Source organism: Tursiops truncatus, chromosome 2, assembly GCF_011762595.2.
Source record: "Tursiops truncatus isolate mTurTru1 chromosome 2, mTurTru1.mat.Y, whole genome shotgun sequence".
NCBI lineage: Eukaryota > Metazoa > Chordata > Mammalia > Artiodactyla > Delphinidae > Tursiops > Tursiops truncatus.
The window spans coordinates 30,979,996-31,005,501 of NC_047035.1; the positions used below are offsets into that span (position 1 = coordinate 30,979,996).

At 38.0% G+C, this 25,506-nt stretch overlaps 1 protein-coding gene across 12 annotated transcripts in view; it reads right to left on the reverse strand.

Moving 5' to 3' along the window:
* SIPA1L1 (signal induced proliferation associated 1 like 1) overlaps window positions 1-25,506 on the reverse strand; it is a 522,661-nt gene that overhangs the window by 330,160 nt on the left and 166,995 nt on the right. For 8 of the 12 annotated variants that reach the window (XM_073800311.1, XM_073800310.1, XM_073800309.1 and 5 more), the window contains one exon: window positions 12,614-12,709. The exons of 1 other annotated variant lie outside the window; for it this stretch is intronic. The gene's annotated coding sequence lies outside the window, so the exon portion shown is untranslated. Of the gene's footprint in view, window positions 1-6,648; window positions 6,769-12,613; window positions 12,710-25,506 lie in introns of all 12 variants that reach the window. 3 more of the 12 variants (XM_073800303.1, XM_073800304.1, XM_073800305.1) reach the window with 1 other exon arrangement.

Consider the following 25,506-nt stretch of genomic DNA (forward strand, 5'->3'; position numbering starts at 1 on the left):
CACCAAACCAGCTCTACAACACATGCTAAAGGAACTTCTCTAAGTGGGAAACACAAAAGAAGAAAAGGACCTACAAACACAAACCCAAAACAATTAAAGAAAATGGTCACAGGAACCTACATATCGATAATTACCTTAAACGTGAATGGATTAAATGCTCCAACCAAAAGACACAGGCTTGCTCAACGGATACAAAAACAAGACCCATCTATATGCTGTCTACAAGAGACCCACTTCAGACCTAGGGACACATACAGACTGAAAGTGAGGGGATGGAAAAACATATTCCATGCAAATGGAAATCAAAAGAAAGCTGGAGTAGCTATACTCATATCAGATAAAATAGACTTTAAAATAAAGAATGTTACAAGAGACGGGAAGGACACTACATAAGGATCAAGGGATCAATCCAAAAAGAAGATATAGCAATTATAAATATATATGCACCCAACATAGGAGCACCTCAATACATAAGGCAACTGCTAACAGCTCTAAAAGAGGAAATCGACAGTAACACAATAATAGTGGGGGACTTTAACACCTCACTTACACCAATGGACAGACCATCCAAACAGAAAATTCACAAGGAAACACAAGATTTAAATGACACAATAGACCAGATAGATTTAATTGATATTTATAGGACATTCAATCCAAAAACAGCAGATTACACTTGCTTCTCAAGTGCACACAGAACATTCTCCAGGATAGATCACATCTTGGGTCACAAATCAAGCCTCAGTAAATTTAAGAAAATTGAAATCATATCAAGCATCTTTTCTGACCACAACGCTATGAGATTAGAAATGAATTACAGGGAAAAAAACGGAAAAAAACACAAACACATGGAGGGTAAACAATACGTTACTAAACAACCAAGAGATCACTGAAGAAATCAAAGAGGAAATCAAAAAATACCTAGAGACAAATGACAATGAAAACACGACAATCCAAAACCTATGGGATGCAGCAAAAGAAGTTCTAAGAGGTAAGTTTACAGCTATACAAGCCTACCTCAAGAAAAAAGAAAAATCTCAAACAATCTAACCTTACACCTAAAGGAACTAGAGAAAGAAGAACAAACAAAACCCAAAGTTAGCAGAAGGAAAGAAATCATAAAGATCAGAGCAGAAATAAATGAAATAGAAACAAAACAATAGCAAATATCACTAAAACTAAAAGCTGGTTCTTTGAGAAGATAAACAAAATTCATAAACCATTAGGCAGACTCATCAAGAAAAAGAAGGAGAGGACTCAAATCAATAAAATTAGAAATGAAAAAGCAGAAGTTACAACAGACACTGCAGAAATACAAAGCATACTAAGAGACTACTACAAGCAACTCTATGCCAATAAAACGGACAACCTGGAAGAAATGGATAAATTATTAGAAAGGTATAAACTTCCAAGTCTGAACCAATCCAATAACTGGACATTTTACCAGCATAAGTCTGGAGTTTATTAAATGAGAGGATTTGACCAGGCATAACTGAGAATAGGAATGAATCTCTATACTAAAAATATGGGTCCATCAAGTTACTAGTAGACTGCCAGCCCCCTTCAGACTTACAGACTACAAGATTCTTTACTGGAGAAACTGACCAAATGAAAGTAAAGACCAAGAGAAACTGACATTTGAGAACTCTCAACGAAATGTCACAAGCCAAGCTCACCATCCATAGGAGAAGAACACCAGAAACACCAGCCCCAATGACAGGGACAGAGTAAAGGACAAAGTAGGTGATTAAACAGTTAATCCCACAAGGGGATTGTAAATAAAGAAAAAAGAAAGGGAGACCCCTGCAAGTTAATGAACACTCAAGAAAGCAGGTTTGCTTAACGAGAAAACCAAGCAGGCCTGCTCAGCAACTAAACCATGAAACAGAAACATGAGACAAGGCCCAAAACAAGAAAACAATGGTGGCATGAGACCCACATCCCACGCAGCGAGCTCAGTACATTAATGATTCCTAGGACATGCTCCTGTGCACACACTAAAGACAAAAGCACAAGGAAAAGGTGCCATTATACTGAAACCTGAGATGATTTACCATATTTTAGTATATGTTACCGCCTTTTTGCTCATTTCCAGGGCACTGTGACAGTCCTGGTTTGACCAGTAGGGACAAGAAAACTCCCTCACCCAACATGGAGGAGGAATTGATGATGGAAGCTTGACATCTACTGAAGAATGAGGAAGAAGGTGGTCTTCTCTCCCTCCCTACTTTTCCCTTGATTATAAAACTCTAGCCCACTAAGTTCTCAGCGCGGCACCCTCTTGCCCACCCACTTGTAAGCCTTCCACGTGTCCTATTCTAATAAGTCACTTCTTATATCTATCACTCAGCCTCTTTGAATTCATTCTGCACTGAGACATAAAGAACCGGAGCTCCTCGGAGCACCCCAAAACACATTTCAGCGGTTTCACCACCATGCACGCAGAACTTTTAATCAACTGTAAGACAAAGAGTATTACCATACAAAAAAAGGAACATCGTAATTACAAAAGGGACAATTTATCATGAAGACATGGCAATTATGAATGTATATGCACCTCAAAATACATTAAGCAAAAATAGAATTACGGAAAGAAAAGGACAATGCATGATTAGAGGAGAAGATTTTCACATCCCATCTCAGTAACTGACACAATAATTAAACCAAAAAAAAAAAAAATCAGGGAAGAAAAATCAGGAAAGACACAGAAGATCTAAAAAGCACTATCAACTACCTTGACCTAACTGACATTCATAGAAAATCTAACAACTGAAGAATACACATTCCTTTCAAATGCATGTTACATTACCAACATAGGCCACATGGTGTGCTATAAAATAAGTCTCGATAAATTTAAAAGGATTGAAATCACACAGAGTATATTCTCTGATTACAATGGAATTAAATTAGAAATCAACAAGATATCTAGGAAAATTCCAAATATAAGGAAATTGAGCAACACAGCTCTAAAGAGTTCATGGATCAACGATGAAATTAAAAAGCAAACTAGAAAATATTTTGAACTGAATGGCAACAACAATAACAAAAATCAAAATTTGTGGAATGCAGCTAAAACAGTACTTAGAGGAAAACTTAAAACTCTAAGTGCTTAATATAAGAAAATAAGAAAGATCTACCAAAATGACCTGAGGTTCCACCTTAAGAAACAATAAAAAGAAGAGCAAACTAAACTCAAAACTAAAAAAGAAACTCAAAACTCTTGTTATAATAATAACAAGATAATGAAATAGAAAACATACAGTCAAGAGATAAAATTAATAAAGTCAAAGGCTGGGTTTTAAAATTATCATTAAAACTGACAAACTTCTAGTTATACCAGTCAAGAAAAAAAAGAGACAAAACACAAATCACCAATATCAGAAATGAAAAAAACATATATTACCAGAGATGTTACAGACATTTAAGAGGATAAGATAATATGATATATAACTTTATGCCAACTAATTCAACAACTTACATGAAATGGACACATTTCTTAAAAAAATAAAACCTATCAAAATTGACACAAGAAGAAACAGAAAATCTAACTAGTCCTATCTCTTTTCAAGAAACTGAATCTGTTATCAAAAATATTCCAAAAAAACCCCACTCCAATTCCAGATGATTTCACTGATGAATTCTATCATACATTCAAGAAAGAAATTTAACTTTTTCAGAAAATAGAGATCACTGCCCAACTCATTTTAAGAGACTAGCATAACACTAATACTAAAACCTGATAAAGATATAACAAAAAACAAAAATTACAGACTCATGTCCCTTCTGAATACAGACACAAAAATTTTTAACAAAGTTTTAGCAAATTAAATTCAATAATATATTTAAAAGGTACATTATGAGCACATACAGTTTATCCCAAGAATGCAAGACTGTTTTAACATTTGAAAATCAATGTAATAAATAAAGAAGAAAACCTCAGGATCAGTTCAATAGATGCAGAAAAGGAATCTGACAAAATCCAACAACCATCATGACAAAAACTCTCTACAAACTAGGAAGATTAGAGAATCTCCTCAGGGACTTTGCTGGTGGTCCAGTGAGTAAGACTCAATGCTCCCAATTCAGGGGGGCCCAGGTTCAATCCACTGTAGGGGAACTAGATCCCGAATGCATGCCACAACTAAGAGTTTGCATGCCACAACTAAGAAGTCCGCATGCTGCAACTAAAAGAGAATCTCCTCAAACTGATGAAGGACAACTACCCCAAAAACCTAAAACCAATATCACACTCAAAGGTGAAAGACTGCATTGTTTTTCCCTGAGATGAAGAATAAGGCAAGAATGCTCACATTTACCACTTTCTAGTCAACGCTATACTGGAGGTTTCAGCCACTGAAATAAGGCAAGAAAAATAAATAAAAGGCATAAAGATCAAAAAGGAAAAAGTAAAACTTATTTGAAGATCCTATGATCATTCTTGTAGAAAATTCCAAGGAATCCACAAAACAACTACTAGAACTAATATATGAATTTAGCAAGATTGCAGAATACACAGTTGATGTAAAAAAATCAAGTATGTTCTTACTAGCAGCAATTAGAAAACAAACTTTCATTTTTAAATCCTACTCATGGTCATACAAATAATGGTATATATTGAGAAACACACACACACATTCACACACACACACACACAAACATATGTATATCTCCCCACAAAGTCAGGGAATAAACAAAGAAAGATGACAACACAGAATCCAGAAAATAAAAGATCCTCAAAGGAGAAAACCCAAGGGAATCCCCAAGATGGCAGTAAATCCAAAATGGCAGCTCTGTGGAGGCTCAACAATAAGCAGTTCAGAACCAGCAGGACACAGAGCTCTCTCTGGGAGAGACAGAGCCAAGAGAAAACTGGAACTGACGGTTGCCCTAACAAGTTTTAACATTTAAGTCTTTACAGTTCCATCAGAATGCTTAGAGCAAAATTAAGCACTTAATCGACAGAAAGCTAAGCAAATTAAAAACAAAGTAACCACTATCTCTGAGGGGGAAAAGTTGAAGAATAAGTAATCACTGAATACTCTCTGGCCAAGGTCATCAATATTCAAATGATAATACTGTAAGTACTGAATGATGGCCTAACCAAAAATTAGATAAAACTGTCATTGGGAGAATGGGGAAAGGGTAGCTGGGGAGCTAAATCATCACCTTCTGTAGGAAGATGTCAAAACGTAATGTTTAGAATTGAAAACTCAAGCTGAAGGAGTAAAAATAAATTATTTAGATATAGGACAATAAATGTCAAAAGAACTAGCTTAAAAAACAAAAAAAAAAAACCTTGAAAATGATTGCCTCTGAAGAGAGGTAGAAAGGTTGGAGCACAGAATTTTTTCTTTTCAAGGCTGTATTAGTATTAACTATTTTACTTACTATTTAAACCAGGCATATTATGGCTTTGCTAAAAGTTAAAATTAAATTAAAATAAATAAACACTTCAAATAAAGATCTATAGTGTCCAACCTTGGGGCCACTGTCAAGGAAATATTTTTAACTGAATTTGGTTTCTCTAAACAAGTTTACAGACAAAAATCAGTTTGAGTAAAACAGATGAGAAACGTATATAAACAGCTGCAAAAAATTAAAACTATTTGTAAACTGAAGAACAAGTAGTTCAATAAAAACATCTAGTAAAAGTTAAGACTATAGAAACACTGCGTCCATATCAAATATATCCAGTTTCCTAATAAATACTGCAAGTGGTAATTAAGGAAGTAAAAAATTTTTTTTTCAAATATACTCATATCAACCTCAAAAAATATATAATATGTCCAAAAGGCCTTGCTACCCACTTTCAGTTCTTCAGCTGCCCACAGTACCTGGAGTATTTTTGAATACTCCTTAAGACCTCCAAACACCAGCGACATTCATAGCAGAGATGCACTGAATGGATACATTACAAATATTTGAGAAGGACCCCTCTCCATCCAGTCTCTAGAGAGTGAATTACTTCTGAGGGTATCTTTTGCAAAACAGCTTTTAAGTCACAAAAATACCAGGAGGGGAAGGAAAAAAGCGGACCGGAGAAAATATGATAAAATTTTGAAAAATACGTACAATATATGTCTAAAACACTCGTAACATTTTAACTCATTCTTTGAGATGTTAAGTGGGAGACTCTCTGGAAATTCTGATAAACTATTCATAGTTCTACTCAATCAGAAGCATTCTAATTAAATACATAATATTAATATAACTGTCTAAGAAAACACTTAAGGGAACTCTACAGATAGTTTCTAAAGTTGACTCCATCCTGTGGGGCAGTTCCTCATTAAAGATATATGTGGCCCATGTGCTCATTCCTATGTTTGTAATCTGTGATTATACAACTTAACATTACAGTCATCCCAGGCCATTCTGCATTTAAAAAGATGTATTTACGGACATATCCTGCCAAACAACCATAATACACTTAACCTCAGTTCAACCGCTGCCTGAATGAACTTGCTAGGATCACACTGCAATACAGATGCAAAACAAATATTAGGCCAAGGAATGTGATGTTCACATATTGAAAAAAGAGTGAAATCCTTATATAATGCCTCTTAGTCTCTAGGGCAGAATGTACATGAGTATTTAAATTCTGAAAGCTGGAAATCTAAATACAGAACATGGATAGAAATAACAAATTCTTACTTTTGGAAAAAGAAATGAATTCCTCTGAAGGGTGGAGTATGTTATCTCAGAAAGCAGCTCCAACTAGGTGGCAATAAAGGACAATGTTGCCTCTGGATCTATCCAAGCAAATTAGTAAGTCTAGAAACAGAAGGAAAAAATGAATCTGAGAACATTTTTTAAAGGTATTGTTCAGAGTAGATTACATTAGATTATTGCTTTGAATCCACTTGCATTATCAATAGCAACCGAAAGTCACTACCACCCAATCGCTTCCTGTGATCTAAACCCACTTTGGGATGCCAGACTAATTCTTAGTGAATAAGTCCTCGCAGGAAGGTGAGCCAATGCACTCACTCAGTCAATCACCAAATATGTGTTGGCCCAAAATATTTCCTTCAGAAAAAGGCTTATAAATTAAAAACTAGGAATGAGACAGTATGATAATGTCTCAACTGTGATTTATCATGTTTTCTGATTTCCTAATAAAATACGACTTCAGGCTGTAAGGCCAACACTCACCATCAGTGGGCTCCGACTATGCACACAGACCTCAGTTTCATTTTATCATTCAAGCAAGATGTAACACAAGAGTATACAAAGACTGTATGTGAAACTGTATCTCTGCTACAAGTCCATTTATAATGATCACTATTGAGAAATAACCACTCCTGGCCCCTTAAATTAATGCTCAATTATGCCTAGAATAAATTTATAAGAACGTGTATTTCAGTGTGTTTAAAAAACCCCAAGGCTGCCTTCTGGTACTTTCATCAATAGAGAGAGATCATTTTAATCTTTCATTTGTCATGAATAAACAAACCCTTCCGGAAATGTTCTCCTTATTACTCAAGGTAAGTGAAGTATTACTAGAATTCCATTTCGCAAGTCATCTAGACCACCACTGCCAAATGTCCTCGCAAGTGTATCTTATTCACACTAATGTTTCTCAGGATTGATGGCTGATTAAGTATAAAGTGAACTATTTTACCAGTGAGGAAAAAGCATTATTTTATCAAGGTCACTGTTGGATAATAAATAGAATTCAAGATCACTTTCCCATTTAGTAGACTTTTTCACTCTAAAACACCATTCTTACTATCAATATCAAATTCAATAAGCAAGCATTTGCCTTTATAATGTTACATCAATAGACTGCTTTTATTATACTTTCTACAAAATGGATACTCCAGAGCATGAACCATTTCTGTATATGTTAAATTATTAATGGTATTAAACAATAAAATATACAAATATAACTAATTTAGAAAGTAAACTGCGACGGCATAGATACAAAGTACCATCTCTGATTCAGCGAAATCCTGACATCAAAGCTGGAAGCAGGACCTCTGAATCCTATATCCATAAATAACCTTGGACAAGTGAGTTGACCCCTCTGATTCTCCATGTGTATATGCTTTACCTGGAGAACACCACCCATTTACTGAGAAAAAGAAGTGAGACCATGGATATAAGCTCTCAGGACAGTACCAACATAAGTAAGTACTGGCCATTGTTGTTGCGTTGTTTTTACTGGAGGGAAAGTATGTAGTAATCACACCCAAAAGAGTTAAACTTAAGCAATACACACACTAGTCTTTAAAAGTCTATCCAAATAGTGAAATAAGAGTACCACAAAAATAAAACAAAATATACAAGAACATATGAAAAAGTTATCCAAGGTCTAGTGTATTTTACCATGATTTTTTTTTTTAATAAACTCTTAGTTGTATTCTGACTTGAGTAGAGGATGTCTAAGATTTCATACATAAATCATTTACTGCTTCACCTCCTGGTATCTTGAAAACAGAATAAATCTTTTAATAAGAATAAACTAATGTTTTAATAAGAGATCAGAATGTTAATTAGCATTTTTTATAAAAGGAAAAATGTGGAAAACAGGCTAAATGTCCATCAGCTTGAAAATGTATGAAAAAATATGCAGCTATAAAAAGAATAAGAGGGACTTATATATCCTAATATGGAATGATCTAAGACATGTCAAGTTTTTTAAAAAAAAAAAACATATAAAGACTCTATGTTAAGACAACCGAAAAAATAACTGACGCTACATACATACATATTTATGCACTTAAACGCATACACCAAGGATTCAAAGTATGTGACCGATAGTAACCTCTTGGTTTTACTCTGCATAATCCTGTTATTTGACTATTTCAGTGAGACTCTATTTATACATTACTTGTGTAATTTATGAACCCCCAGGAAAGCTAGCCAATAAATACACTAGGCTAAAATCAAGTAAAAATACGTTTTAGACAGCACTTCATAGTTTACAAAAGGATTTTGTAATCCTTTCAATAAATCCTTTAACACATAATCTAATTTGATCCCCACAATAGCTTCTAGAATTTAAGGTAGTATCCTTCCTTTACAAGTAAGAACAGACTCAAGTATTTATTACTCCACAGTTAGTTAATGCAGAGCCAAAACAGAAACATGGTCTCCTGACTCTAAATTCAGTGTTGAGTTTCTTGTGCTACAGTCCCTCCATAAATTGAAATGCTGACATCTATACCGAGGCTCTCTAAACTGCTGTAGTGCTTCCCTTCTCATGAAAATTCAGTGTGGCGGTAAAGGCATTAGAGTGGGGAGTCATCCTGGGTTCCAGTCTTGACTACACCACCACTAAGACTTCACAGTAAGTCAAACCTTCGACCATGATTCTTGTGGTCGCAGGTGAGATTCAACAGTGATACTTTTAAAAAATACTAATACCCAGGCCTAACCTCCAGAGATAGGACTTAATTTGTCTAGGGCATTAGTACCTTTATTAAAAGCTCCCCTGGTTATTCTAAGTTGCAGCTTGGTTAAGACCAGAGCTTAAGACTTAAATGTTATTATCTGATAAAAAAGAAAGATATTAAAAATCACATGCTATGCGGCTTCCCTGGTGGCGCAGTGGTTAAGAATCCGCCTGCCAGGGCTTCCCTGGTGGCGCAGTGGTTGAGAATCTGCCTGCCAATGCAGGGGACATGGGTTCGAGCCCTGGTCTGGGAGGATCCCACATGCCGCGGAGCAACTGGGCCCGAGAGCCACAACTACTGAGCCTGCACGTCTGGAGCTTGTGCTCCACAACAAGAGAGGCCACAACAGTGAGAGGCCCACGCACCGTGATGAAGAGCGGCCCCCACTCACCGCAACTGGAGAAAGCCCTCGCACAGAAACGAAGACCCAACACAGCCAAAGATAAATAAATAAATAAAATTAAAAAAAAAAAAAAGAATCCGCCTGCCAATGCACAGGACATGGCTTCGAGCCCTGATCCAGGAGGATCCCACATGCCGTGGAGCATCTAAGTCCATGCGCCACAACTGCTGAGCCTGTGCTCTAGAGCCTGCGAGCCACAACTACTGAGCCTGCGCACCTAGAGAATGTGCTCCGCAACAACAGAAGTCACTGCAATGAGAAGCCCACGCACCACAACGAAGAGTAGCCCCCGCCTGCTGCAACTAGAGAAAGCCCACACGCAGCAACGAAGACACAACACAGCCAAAAATAAATAAATTAAATAAATAAATAATAAAAATAAATAAAATAAAATAAAACTAGTGAATTAAAAATTCACAGGCTACGTACTTCCCCAGAGTTGAAATGAGGGATGAAAGTTATCATATATGGGAAAGCCTCATGTAAACAATAAAATGCCTTAACACATGTAACAGATTGCTATTTATTCCTTCCAACAGGTAGCACATCTTGTGTACCAGGCACGTGCTGGGATGGAGAGGAAAGGCATCATCCTCAAGAAGCTGGGAAGTTGCCATGTCCTCAAATTACAGCCAAGCAGGTGGTGGTGACCAGCCCAGCCTTGGGGTATGAAGGTGTGTAGGAGTAATGGTGGGAAGAGGGCTTAGAAAGGACAGTGCAGAGGAGACCCTTGAACTAGATCTTGACAACATTCTAGACAGGGCGCACATCACACCTAGGCAAGTGATTCAGGATGGCCAGAGGTCCTCGGAGAGAGGTCTCAGGACCCTGGGAATCCTTGAGACCCTTTCAGGGAATCTGTGAGGTTAAAACTATTTTAATAATAATATTGAGACACATCACCACCAAAAAAGTAGAAACAAATTCAAATGTCTTCCAACTGTTAAACAGACAAACATATTCATCTGTTTGTCTATGTATGAATATAAATATTCATACATTGGAGTAAGATAGCCATTAAAAGGAACAAATTAGTGATACACACAACAGCATGGATGAATCTCAAATGCACTGTGTTAAATGAAAGAAGCCAGATTCAAAAGGTTACAGACTGTACAATTCCATTTACATGACATCCGAGCAAAAGCAAAACCACAGAGCTAGAAAACAGGTCAGAGGGTGCTGAGGCTAGGGGTAGGGGAACATTTTGGGGTGATGGAAATGTTCTTTATCTTCACTGTGGTTACACAGCCATGCACCTTTGTCAAAACCCAGAGAACTATACGTTAAAAAGGGTGGACTACACTGTATATAAGTTATACCTCAATAAATTGAACTTTTAAGAATAATACCATGCTGCTGTTTGCCTTTTTCACTCTCATTCTCTCATAAGTGTTTTCCAGAAGCTGCATGACTTGATGATGTCATCACTCTGCACGGAGGGAATGTAAGCTTGTATATTCTTGCATTTTAAACTGTTCTCCATTTTAATTTGGAATAAATAGTGATAGATATAATCAACCAAAACAAAAGTTCCCTTGGGGCTTTGATAATGTTTAACAGCATAAAAGGTGTCTGAGACCAAAAGTTTGAGAACCGCTGCCATAGGTAACAGGGAGGCCCTAAAGTGTTCAAGCAGAAAGTAATGGGATCCAACTTTACAAAGAATGGTGCAGGGAAATTAGTTAAGAAGTTACTACAAAGGTCTGCGTAAGGCTGATCCCAGGATGCACTGGAAAGAAATTATGCCCACACATCATCTGTAGCTAGTTATAAATCCCAAGGCAGCTTCTCTCTGTTGAGCTGCCTCTTTGTTGGTGCGTTAATGTTTTGCTAAATAATTCCTTTAACTAGTAATATAGTTAGGAAACTAAATCTGCACCAAGAGCCATCCTACAATGCATTACTAAGTGATTTTTGCATTATTCACTCAATTGCCATTGTCCCTCTTCAAACGATGCCAACAACTTAAAGCTGAGTTTTACATATTTTAAACTTGAGAAGTAACCATCCTAAAGAGGTACAAAAATTAACTTAGAAGTGGTTCAATATCTCAAAATCAATTAGGAAAATTAGGCAACTGATTAAAAAATCCACTTTATTACTTCTCGGAAATGTACTTTCATTTGTAACCAGAAACACTACAGCAATCCTAACTCAGCACAATTTTTCCTATGCCATGTGGTTTCTTCGAATTTGGGTTGGGGCGGCGGGGTGGCGGGGCGGGGGGGGGGGGGGGGTGGTGTTTGGTTTTGCTTTTGGGTTTGGTTTTGGTCTGCACAGTTCCCTTTCTTCCTAGAGAAAACTCATTTCTAAATACTAGCCCTATCCAAATTATTTTGAGTACAGATCTTTTTGCTATAATCTTCTCAAGCCCAGAACTCTTATAAGTACTTCGGGATGCCACAGAGATAGAAAAATTAATCTTAAAACCATCCATGTCTTTAAGCTTTAAAACAGAAAACAGACAAACAGATGACAGAATGATCAATCCATCATAGGCAGAAGGTAGTAGGTATCAGAAAGATGATTTCCTTCCCCTAAAAAAACTTACAGTTTTATAAGCCATTTTGAATGAACATGTGCATGTGTTTCAATCATCATCACATATTGCTTCTCTAATTGTTTTAAGTAGCCAGCCCTTTGACACCTCTTAGGTCATCCCGAACAGGTGGAAACTTGTCTGGAGAATTCAATTTGCCATCTTTTAAAAAATTCACCTAATACTTCTATTCATGTGAAAGGGGGTAGGGGAACCCCAAACTTGGCCAAGGGAGCCATGTATTACTAAGAGAAAGTAAAACTCGATCCTTACCTGAAAGTACAGTCCTTTTCATCTATCTCTTATACAAAAATCTTGGGAAATTAGTTTACAGTCAGTCCTACAGGAGATTCAAAGTTGAAACTGAACCTATGGATTGAAAAGGGGAAATAATTAATGTGAACCACATGTATAATGAAGATAAAAACATCAATTTAATCAAAGACGAAATTTCCGTACACTCGTTAAAGCCAAATGGTTTCTGCAGGAAACCTGTTCTCTGTGACTCAAATCCAAAATGGAAAACGTGGGTGGTTCTTCCTGACTTACCATTAAGAGTCAGCCAATTGGCTGCTGAAGTTTTCACACAACTTAAGCTCAAACGCTAGCCTCCCATCTGCTCTAATACTGTCATACCTTAGTGAAATGAAAGAGGCGTAAAGGCTTTCTTCAGCCTCAACTCAGTCTTTAACAGGGTACCTTGGGCTTATTCTGTCTAGACCATATTTGAACACACTGCCAAGTTCTTCAAAACTTCAAATCCAGAAGATGTGAAAAATGAGAGCTAAATCACAAAATAATTCAGGGGCCGTAAAGCTATCTCTCACTTCAGAGCTATGATTTCTGAAAAATGACTCTCTTGGGTACTACGCTATAGTATTTGAGGAGCTGGGGCTCTGGCCTGGTTATCTTCACCATAACTGCACTTCTTCGCCACTCACTATCTGTCAAGTCATGCCTGCCAACAGATACCATTCTTGAACTTCTAAACATATAACTCTGCCAGACTGGGATATGAATCCAGTAATTCTGTAGGGTACAGAAATACCCTCTCCACCCAGCACTAGTAAACTAGCTGGTGTGACACAGACAACTGAAACCACACACAACAGCACACCTTCAAGGTGATACTAGCACGGCAAGACAAGCACAAGGGCCTCCCGACCTTGACACCTGCAATCAAAGGAAAATCTGCAAACACCAGACAATAAAAATTCAGATAGACTCCAAGTTCCAGTTCCTTAAGATTGCAGGCCCAATTTGAAAGTTCCTCATGTCTTAGGAGGTGGTCTGAAAATTGCCAAGAGGCTCACAGAATCCACCCTGACTAGCACAGAAGAGCTTGCTGTGAGCCACCAGTGACCATTCAGCAAGTGCTTGCATAATGATGCCTCTGGAGTCACACAGGAAAACCCACTGACCAGACTAAACCAATGGGCACTGGCTCCCAAAGTATTCATCTTGAGGAAGCTTCTGTGTGGAGACAATGAACAACATGAAATATATACACTCTTTGTACATTTAAATTTTAGAAAATTTGTGTTTGGACGCACTAAGCATATTACGAGCAAATACAGATTCATAAGCTCTTAGAGCTGGAAAAGACCTCAATACTCCATTATCACTGTGAAACTCTCACTTCACCAATAAGATTAAATCACAGTCTCCTGACCACCAGTCTAGTGCTCTTCCTTTTACATCCTACTCTCTAATTAGTTGTGGAAACAATATTTTGGAGCATATTAAAATCAAGTTATGACTCTACCGGACCGCATAATAAGTATCTCATTTAACCATGTGTTACAAAAGAAAAAATTAACATGAAAGATCAAGAAGTAAGAACCTTCAGAGTATTCCCTGCTGGGGAAGGATAGGGTGGGGTTGATTGTCTTTCTCCATATAAGTATAGTCTAATTTTATGGTCAGGAAAAAATATGGACAAATTATATATACAAACCATCTCTCTCTCTTTTTTAAAACTGATCCCTTCCAAACCAGTATCTTTAGCAAAAAGATACAAATCATATCTTACTTCATTTACACAGAATGTTGAAATGACAAAAATAGCAATGCTATCTTCTCAAGTTGAGGTTTAAAATATTTTCTAAATATTTTCACTGCACTATAATTAGTTTCCCCAATATATTTACCTTCAGAACAGATCAAGTAGAGCTATTTCCCTGTTGTAGTTTTCTTTAAAACTGATTTTTTTTTAACACTTCTACGATAATAAGGTGCTCTTTCATTCTGTTCATTTCCTCAAATTCCAAATGACGATTCCTCAAATAAGCACATTTTTTGCAAAAAAAAAAAAAAAAAAGCCTACACACATAAAAAGAGGACATAAATAATTTGAATAAGATAAAATACCTGCATAAATTTTTAAGATAAAATATAAATCTCTAAACAAATTCATAATTGCTCCCTGGGTTACCTCCAAAGACAGGTTTATACACTCCTCTCCTATTAAGCATACTTCAGTGAAAATTTGTGACAAAAATAGTACGAATTCTGCCATTCATTAGTTGTGTGATATTGGGCAAATCATTTAAGCTTTGGGCTTAAGCTTATATAAAAAGTCAGAATACTTGATTTCTAAGGTATTTTCTAGGTCTCTTAACATCTTCCTAATATATGAAGCATCATCTTTATTTCCCTTGAATTTCTAAAGTCAAATATCTCTTTAAATAATAAAAATGAGCATTTATAAACTACATTATGTCCTAGAACTTCCTAGGAGGCTACCACCAGCATAGCGAAGTGAAAATTTCAGAACAGTCTAGACTTTATCTGCACGAAATGTATCTCCTTGTCTCATGTTTTAGCTTTTCCAAAAAGGTTCAGAAATGTACTTTCACATCTGGAAGACTCTACCGAAGCATCTTCCACTCTGCAGAGACTTCTAATTCCCTCCTCTTCCCTCCCCTATTGCCTCAGTACCCCAAGACTCTGAAACCTGCCCCCTTTTTTTTTTGGCCTCAATGTTGAAAATGAAAACCTTTTAAGTCAATTACATTTAAAACCAGCTACTGTTCAAGTCTATATTTGAGAAGCTCTGTGTGCGTTTTTATCATTTAGTTATCTAGATTCTAATATCTAAAGAATTTGTTCCACTGATTCAAGCTGAAAATGTAATGATTTTTTTCATCTGAGTCCAAACTCCTTGTTTATTGTCAGATAAGCAAGGAAGTTCCAGAACACTGTATGTAACACAACTCACACACTTAAAACAATTTATTTTCTTTATATACCAACTGAAGATGTTGCCATCCCCAACGAGTTCACAAATAAAATAATCACTGGTATTGAGAATCTGTCATTTTACTAGTAGGAATCCTAAACAGTAGCTGCTTTTGCCAAGTTCATTCATTCAACATATATATATTGAATCCGTACTATGGACCAGGCACTATTTATTCTTCTTGCTGGGGATGTACAAACAAACTGACAAAAGTCTGCTTTTGTGGAGCCTATAGTCTAATGGAGAAGATATATAATAGGCGATAAACATAATATATAGACAAATTATATGGGATATACACATATAATATTAGAGGGGATCTGTGCTGTTAAAAAGAAAAAGGCCAGGATGGAAGAATAAGGGGATTCAGGAATGAATGGAGGGAAGATGGGTTGCACTCTTAAACAGAATGGGTCGGGGTAAGACTCACTACAAAGACAGCTCTGAGCCAAGACTTGAAGGAGGTGAGAAGTGAACCAAATTTAACTTTCCTAGTAATTTTTACCTCGTACTGATTATGCATGTAATAACACATGCCTTAAGAGAAAAAGTTCTGTGTATGAGCAAACAGAAGAGTAAATAAAAGAGAGCTGTGTGTAAACCCCCTTCATTTTTGCAGCTTTTTCTACCAAGTGAAACTTACATCTTCAATTAGGCATGCTCATTGTGTGTTCCCCTCCACACCCACAAGGGTTGTTCTAACAAAATTCTTACTTCTATGATTCATACTCCTCAAACCTCAAGAAGAAATTTCCAAGTATTCATTTGACACATAAAAAAAGCACCAGTGTTATCCAACCAACAACCCCACTGAGATGGCCCAACTACAAGTCAGGACTTAAATCTCAGGACGGGAACTCAATAGGCACTGGCTGAGCTTTTCCCACTGTGGTGAAACCTCTGCTCTTCTACAGGGTTTAATGGGAAAAGACTGGACTGTGAAATCAGGAGGCCTCACCACCAACCAGCCCTGTAACCTTGAGCAAATCACATCACATGATTTTCTCAACTATAAAACTAGGGTTTGAACCAAATGATTTCTAAGTCCCTTCTAGGGATAAGTCCACTTCAGAAAAAAACTTTTGGTAAATAACCCTATATCAAAAAGTATAATACTTTTTGACATAGGGCTATATGAAACCCTATATACCAGATCCATACACTCTAATTTGCTCCTCTAGTAACAGTATCAATTCATATCGACCCATGCATAAAATCACCACTCTCCCTCTCTGATCAAAAGATCCACAAGAATGGGCCTTGACTAGCTCACCAAGGGCAAAAGAATGTGCAAAAAGATGATATTCTCGTCTCAACTTTATTATCTACATACTCTTATTACACCAGACTATCATAGAAATTCTAAAGTAACACAAGCATGAAACTGCCAGAGTTTTAAATATTCTTTATGCACCACTACCCCCAATTTTTTAAAGTATGTTTTTAAATACTAGGCTTCCTTAAAAGTTACCTGTAACCCATTAGTGTAGCTGCTATGACATTATTTCAAATAGGCACTGTAGGGCTTCCCTGGTGGTGCAGTGATTAAGAATCTGCCTGCCAATGCAGGAGACACAGGTTCAAGCCCTGGTCTGGGAAGATCCCACATGCTGCGGAGCAAGTAAGCCCATGAGCCACAACTACTGAGCCTGCACTCTAGAGTCCGTGAGCCACAACTACTGAAGCCTGTGAGCCTAGAGCCCGTGCTCCGCAACAAGAGAAGCCACCGCAATAAGAAGCCACGTACCACAACAAAGAGTAGATCCCGCTCTCCACAACTAGAGAAAGCCTGTGTGCAGAAAAGACCCAACACAGCCATAAATAAAATAAATAAAGAAATGTATTAAAAAAATAGGTGCTGTAACAAGCAGCTGTTTATTCAGGAGGGCTGAAAATCCTTGGTCCATTCTCACCACAGTTTAATGAAGAGTTCCCCGCTGTGCAAAGCCCACCTTCTCACTGTAGAATTTTAAAAAGCAAATAAACAAACCGAGGCTGGGAGCATCCTTTCCTGCCTTCCTCTGGGATATACTTACACCTGGACAAACATCTCCTCCAGCAACAAAATACAAAGAAACTATAGGGGACTAGGGGACTAAAAATGACTACACACACTGCAGTTGGGGAAATCATGAACAATAAGATACAAAATGGCTACCAACTGCCATTTCTGAGGTGTTGGGAGCAAAAGCAGGGCACTGCACATGATCCCTGCACACAGCACCGCACATGATCCCTGCACACAGCACCACACAAGGGGTGGGCAGATCACCTCTGGCCCCACCCACGGCTCCACCCCTGCCCTCATCCCCCCACCCTCACCCCATTTAAGGAACCAGCCTGCCCTCCTTGGAGAGTGACCAAGGGAACCTGTTACTTGTTTCTGCTCCCTCACAACAAGAGTCCCAATAAAGCCTTGCCTGAACTTCTCGTCTGTCCTCTTTTCAACTTCTACTGACTGAAGAGTCCAAGGACTCAAGTCAGTAACAGTACCACCAACCAGACACACCACCCGGGACGCCTTCAGAATGGAGTCTCAGAGTTATACGGGGAAAGAAGCAAGGTGGGTGGCAGAGTGTGCAGCATCCACTTTGCTCAACGACAAAAGCAGAGTGATCTCGGCTCTGGCTTCCCCTCTGAAGCACCCTGACCCAAGCAGGGGCTGCAGCTCCTGGGAGGGCACGTTCCACAGTGCAGTACTGACAGCCAACCACTCCCAGTCTCTTTCTTCAGCTCTCCTGATGATTTTCTGAGTTACCTAGCAGCCTTAATCAATCCCTTTCTGCTTACACTAACTAGAATAGATCTTAGTATCTGTAACTAAAAACCCTGACCAATTCATGTGGCACATATTCCTTTCATTATTTCCCCATACCAGAGCTGAGACTGAAAGACACGAGTAATCCACAGAACATTCCACTGTAAGTCAAAAGTTCTTTGTTTTGAGCCAGGGCTCAAATCCACAATCAACACCTCCAACATTTTCTTATATGTATTTTTTCCTAAATTTCATCACCTCTGCCACACAAAAAGAAGAAAATGATTTTTGCCTAACTAATTTTCTATCAATAAAGAGTCTGATGACAGTAACTTGGCAAGGTAGAGAACGAGATACAATAAACATCACTTCCTATAGCAGCTCAAGTTTATGGAGAATCCTGCAGGGTTAGGTAGCACTTTCAGAACATTTCCAAACTGCAGACAAGGTGATCTAATGCTGTGTTTGAATGCCAAAGCGATCGGCACTCTGTGCCAAGGCACAACTGAATTCACAAGGCGGCAATGAACTTTGCACTTATGTTCTCCCATCCCTCAGGGCAAGATAACCACGTTAAAACCACAGACACATCAGCTAACTAAAATATGACACTATTACCTAACGCCAAAAGCAGACTGGAAATGGTGAGAAGTGATTATGCACGTTAAAATTCTCTTCTTCGCAGAAAGACATTACGTCCCATAATATCAATTAGCAAAGCGGAGAAATGTAATCAACTGTTACTAATACTGTTCTTTAAGATGGCCGCAGGATCTCACAAAGCACATTCGATATCTTTGAATAATAAAATTACTCTGCATATCAGGCGGCACAAAATCTTTCTCAGGTAATACTCAAAGGCAAAACTTTCATAGAAAAGATCACTTACACACTTCTGAAGCCAATTAATGACACTGATACTATTCACGAGGCGTCTCAATGCTCTGCCAGATAGAAAGTGGGTATTCAATTCAAAGGAAAGCAAGAGATTCGAGACAGCCTACTAAAGTTCGTGCCAACCTAGCTCTGGGGCACAGGCACAGAGGCCTGCTTCACCTCTGTTGCTGCAGGACCACTTCCCCTCCCGCTGCCCCGAACTGCTTTCATCAAACACTTTACAGCGCACTTAGCTTTAACACTGGTGGTGGGAAGAATGGGAATACAGAAAAGTTAAAACATAACTCTACGATTCCCTAAGGACAGGCAAATCAATTTGCTTTAAAAAAAAAGAATCTAGGAAACTTGGAGCTTGGCTACTTCAAAACAAAATCTTTGAAACAATCATTTCACAGAGCCTATCGGCAAAGAAGTTACTAAGATGAGTACCGAGCTTTACTATGACTACGCATGTGCCATATGTGTCCTTGGGATGCATCTGTTCTCTTTTTTTTTAAGAAATGAAGTCTTTCTGGGCTAGAAATGACACATGGCCTACTATGATGTTTTTTATGGTTTCTCATATTTAGACTCTAACTTCAGTCAATCTTACTGCAAGTTTAATGCTGATTTATTAACAGTGTCAAAATCAAGGGATGTGTACATAATACCACAGATCAGTGATTCCCAAAGCTGGTCTGCAAAACAATACCTGCATCTGTAGGTCCTCAGGGAAATGAGGAAAAAAACTTGCTCATGAGTCTTACATAAAGCTAAATTTATCTCATTTAAAGGGTTGCCCTATATTCTGAAATTATGTCCTTCCTATTCTTTTGGTATACAAATGGCCTTTCTTTACAAAACGCTAAAAAAAAAAAAAAAGATCATAATTACATGTGTAAAATGCCAGAGTCTAGGTACCACTGCTCCAGCTCTTTGCCTTTCGCATCTCCAACATCCCAACTCCCCTCCTTCCAGCTGCTCAGGCAAAAATAAATAAATAAAACCTAAGGGCATTCCCGACTCCTCTCTCACACCCCACTTCTAGACCATGAGCAAAACCTGTCAGCCTTACTCTTAAAATGTGTCCCTATTCAACCACTTCTCACCAGAGGAAGACACAGATTGTTTCCATCACCCCCAAGAGGGATATCAAAATGGCCAATAAACACATGAAAAAGTCCTCAACTGCATTAGTCTTCAGGGAAATGCAAATTAAAGCCACAATAGAATACTTCTACACACCCACCAGAACAGCTCAAGTTAAATGGCAGGAAATACCACGTGTTGTCAAGAATGTGGAGCTCTCCTATGCTGCTGATGGACATATAAACTTGGGAAAAACTGTTTCTCAGTATCTACGAAAGTGAATATACACATACCCCATGACCCAACAATTCTACTCCTAATTATATCCCCCATAGGTGTCTTGACAAAAGACATATACGGCAATATTCATGGCAGCACGATTCACTAGCCAAAGACAGGAAACAACTGTGGTACCATCATCCAATGGAATGCTCTACAGCAACCAAAATGAATGAACTGCAAATACCTGTAAGGCTATGGATGTGTCTCACAAACACAATGTTGAGTGAAAGAAGCCAGAAACAAAAGAACAGATTATGCGTGATCACGGTAAAATCAAGCTCAGAAACTGGCCAAAAAAAACCTAAGCCATGGTGTTAGTAGTCAGTGGGTAGTGCTTTGACTGGGAAGGGGTAACCAGGCCTTCTGAGGGACCAATAATATAATAGTCTGCTCTTAATCTGAGCATTGACTACACAGTGTACTCACTTTGTAAAAATTCATCTCACCATATACTTGTGCTTTCTGCCCTTTTCTGTATGCTTGTTATACTATGATATATAAAGTTACTCTTTTTTTTTTTTTTTTGCGGTATGCGGGCCTCTCACTGTTGTGGCCTCTCCCGTTGCGGAGCACAGGCTCCGGACGCGCAGGCTCAGCGGCCATGGTTTACGGACCCAGCCGCTCCCTGGCATGTGGGATCCTCCCGGACAGGGGCACGAACCCGTGTCCCCTGCATCGGCAGGCGGACTCTCAACCACTGCGCCACCAGGGAAGCCCTAAAGTTTTTCTTTTTAATCACCTTCCCAATAAGGCCTTCTCTAGCCCGACTTCTCTATCTAAAATTTCTACCACTCCCCAATATGTCATATCCTTCTTCCTCTCTTACTTTTCTACTTTAGCACTTGTCAATATCTAACACACTATCTTACATACTAGGTCTATTTTACAGGCATATCTTATTTACTGTCTCTCTCCACTCATTAAACTACAAATTCCACAAGTTCAGGTATTTTGTCCATTTTGTTGGGTGCTGGGTCCCCAATGCCTAAAACAATGCCTGGCAGAGAACAGGCACTCAATAAACACTGATTTAATTGATTTATTAATGATACAGCCTTGCCCAACTTAATTATGTTTGTGGATTCATGGCATGTATTCTTGCAGTCATCATGGTATATTTAAGCAATAAGCCAGTTGCTGTTCTGGTTGTACATTTCTCAACCTGGTTTCGAGACCTCTCATCTTCCCGATCACCCTCTGGATGCTCAAGTTTTTCCCATTTCCAGATTAGGTTCTGGCCAGTCTGGAGTATAACAGAACACTCTGAACTCATAACATCTGTTTTTTACAAATGAAGCATAAGGCTGGCATTAACTATTCTCTTATCATATCTACCCTGTGGACTCAACTTATACTGAGTTTAGGGTCAAATAAAATTAACAAAGAAACTTAACTCTAATTTTTCTCCCTTCACATAAACATATATATCAAGAAATATTCCCATCCTCTAGCGAGGTCTTTGGTTTTGGATCCTAAATGTAGAAATTTTCTTGTATCTCTATCTTGCTGTAAGATTTTTTTTGGTATCTGCCTTTCTCCCCAATACCAAAAGTAAAATAAGAGATTGCATTGTATTAATTTGGCACAGATGTTATCAAAGTTATAAACAATGATTCTCTAAAAACTGCAAGCTCTTTCATCTACCCATCCATCACTGTAAGATTTTGCTCACCATTCCAAACCTCAAGTGCTTTTTAAAGCAGTGTTGTTTCTCAACCTTTTTTCACTATCATTCCCAAAAGAGACTTTTTAGACATTTTTCTTAATAATTCTCCATGAAACTTTAATACCACAGATATACTGTATATGTCTATGTACTTACACTGTATATCTGTTTATATACTTATGTATATTGTGCTTGAAACATTAAAAGATAAAATTTCTACCCTCCTCCCAGCAATTTCACTTCTTTGAACATGCATACTTTAAAACCTTGATTCTGTCAACTACCACATTACCTTACCTTTCTAATTTTACTTCACAAGTAAATTTGTCAACAAGAAAACCATTTCAGTCAAAGATGAAAGTTGTAACTAACAGAAGTCAAGTACAGAGTCCAATAGCACAGGAGGAAAAGCTTCCCTCCCAGCTGATGCAAATCCACTAAACCTACCATTTTTTAAGTCTACTTATCCAACGAGCTTCAAACCCACCAAATACCCACTCAGTATTTTCCATCTTCTTCATAAGGACAGCATTTTGTTAAACTAAACACTCTGTTGAAATCAAAAGACAGCAGTCCCTTGACTAATACCTATCGAACCTTCTTGAAATCTATTTTAAAAAGAAAACAAGATTAGCACAGAATGACCTGTTTTAGTCTCTCCTAAATCCCTCTAAAATCTGTTACTTTTCTTGGCCTTCTGGTCCAGGTAATCCCTACCTTCACTCTTCTAAGAATTTCCTGTTTCCCTAAGTTCAGATTAGTATTTTTTATTTTCCACATTATGTATCAGTACATGTTTTAAATGCAAATCTGACCATTCCGCTTCCTGGATATTTAAAATCCTTCCAGAGCTCCTCCTACCTGTAAGATAAAGTCCCAACTCCTCAGCATGATATGCAAAGCTTTCCACTATGAGGCCAAACAGTGGCAACATCTTCCCACTTCTAGGAAGCTTTTTCATAATCATTTTACTGTGTAGAGTAGAAATGTTCTTACACCCAAGCCCCAGCACCTACCTGCCCTCCCCAACCTATCCACTTCCCCTTAGTCTGTGCAGATGTGAGAAGCAACACCACCTCCGCAAAGAAGTCTTCTTCCTCACTCTCCAACCTAGCGTCACAAAGCATGTCACAACCAGCTTTACAGGCACTCTGCCTATATCTGGCAATTACTTGCTTATCAGTCTGTTTCTCCCACAATTGAGCCATTCAAAAAATATGCGCAAAATCTGCAGCAACATGGATGGACCTAGAGATGATCATACTAAATGCAGTAAGTCAGACAGAGAAAGACAAATATCTTATGCCATAACTTACGTGTGGAATCTAAAAAAATGATACAAATGAACTTATTTACAAAACAGAAACAGACTCACAGACATAAACTTATGGTTACCAAAGGGGAAAGGGGGTGAAATTTGGGATTAACATATATACACTACTGTATATAACATAGATTAAACAAGAAGAACCTACTGTATAGCACAGGGAACTATATTCACTACCTTGTAATAACCTACAATGGAAAAGAATCTGAAAAAGAACATATATACAGGTAGATATCTTTACCTACCTATCTAACTAGCTAGCTAGATATGGCTGAATCACTTTGCTGTACATCTGAAACTAACACAACATTATAAATGAACTATACTTCAATAAAAAGTTAATTTAAAGATATATATATAGGCAAAGAAATGCACTAAGAATACTTCCTTCAAGCTGATCATCTAAACTGGGAACCTGACACTAACCTTTGTGCCCCCAGCACCAGGAATGCCAGGACCCTATGGGAACTGGAATCCCAATCCCAATATGCATGTGGAAGTACAGAAACCAGAAACAAAATATAAAATAGATAAACAACAAGGACCTACTGCATAGCACAGGGAACTATACTCAATATCGTGTAATAACCTACATTAGAAAAGAATCTGAAAAACAATATGTATGTGTGTGTGTGTGTGTGTGTGTGTGTGTATAACTGAATTACTTTGCTGTACACCTGAAACTAACACAACCTTGTAAATCAACTATACCTCAATAAAAAAATAGAATATATAGTTGTACATTCATATAATTGAAAACTATAGAGCAATGAACTACAGCTACAAGCAACATATGGATAAATTTTACATGTTAAGCAAAAGAAACCCAGTACGTATGAAAACATACTGTATGATGTCATTTGTACAAATTTCAAAAATATGTAAAAACCAATCTCTGGTGTTAGAAGTCAAAAGAGCAATTACCTTTGAGGAAGAAAGAGGGCTAGTGATTGCAAAGACATATGAGAAAGCTTCTGGGGGTCTGGTAATGCTCTTTCTTGACCCTGCATAGTAGTTACACACGTGTATTCATTTTCTGATAACTTATTGACCTGTATCTTTACGATCTGTGCATTTGATGTGTATTCTACTTCCAAAAAGCTTTTTTAAATCATTGTGGTAATTTTAAAATTTTTCCTACAAGCCACAGATCATCCTAGTTACAACCTTTCTAAAACACTTGTAGCCATTCAGACCTATTTTGTTTTCATGCTTATTATGTGCCCTTTTTTCTTTTATACACTGCTTAAAACCTGGCTTCCTATGAAAGTAAAAAGACAGACCGCAGAATAGGAGACAAATTTTGCAAATCATATATCTGACAGAAGATGTGTGTCTAGAGTATATAAAGAACTCTTACAACTCAATAATAAAAGGACAACTCAATTATAAAATGGGCCAAGGATCTGAATAGACATTTCTCCAAAGAAGATATACAAATGACCAATAAAAACATGAATGATTCTCAACATCATGTTATTAAAGAAATGTAAGTCAAATCCACAGTGAGATACCACTGCACACCCATTAGGATCACCAAAATAAAAAAGCCAAACAGGGCTTCCCTGGTGGCGCAGTGGTTGAGAATCTGCCTGCTAATGCAGGGGACAAGGGTTCGAGCCCTGGTCTGGGAAGATCCCACATGCTGCGGAGCAACTAGGCCTGTGAGCCACAACTACTGAGCCTGCGCATCTGGAGCCTGTGCTCTGCAACGAGAGGCCGCGACAGTGAGAGGCCCGCGCACCGCGATGAAGAGTGGCCACCGCTTGCCACAACTAGAGAAAGCCCTCGCACAGAAATGAAGACCCAACACAGCCATAAGTAAATAAACAAATGTGGGGTTTAAAAAAAAAAAAAAAAAGCCAAACAGTACAGAAACAAGTGTTGGCAAGGCTGTGGGCAAACTGGAACCTTCCTACACTGCTGG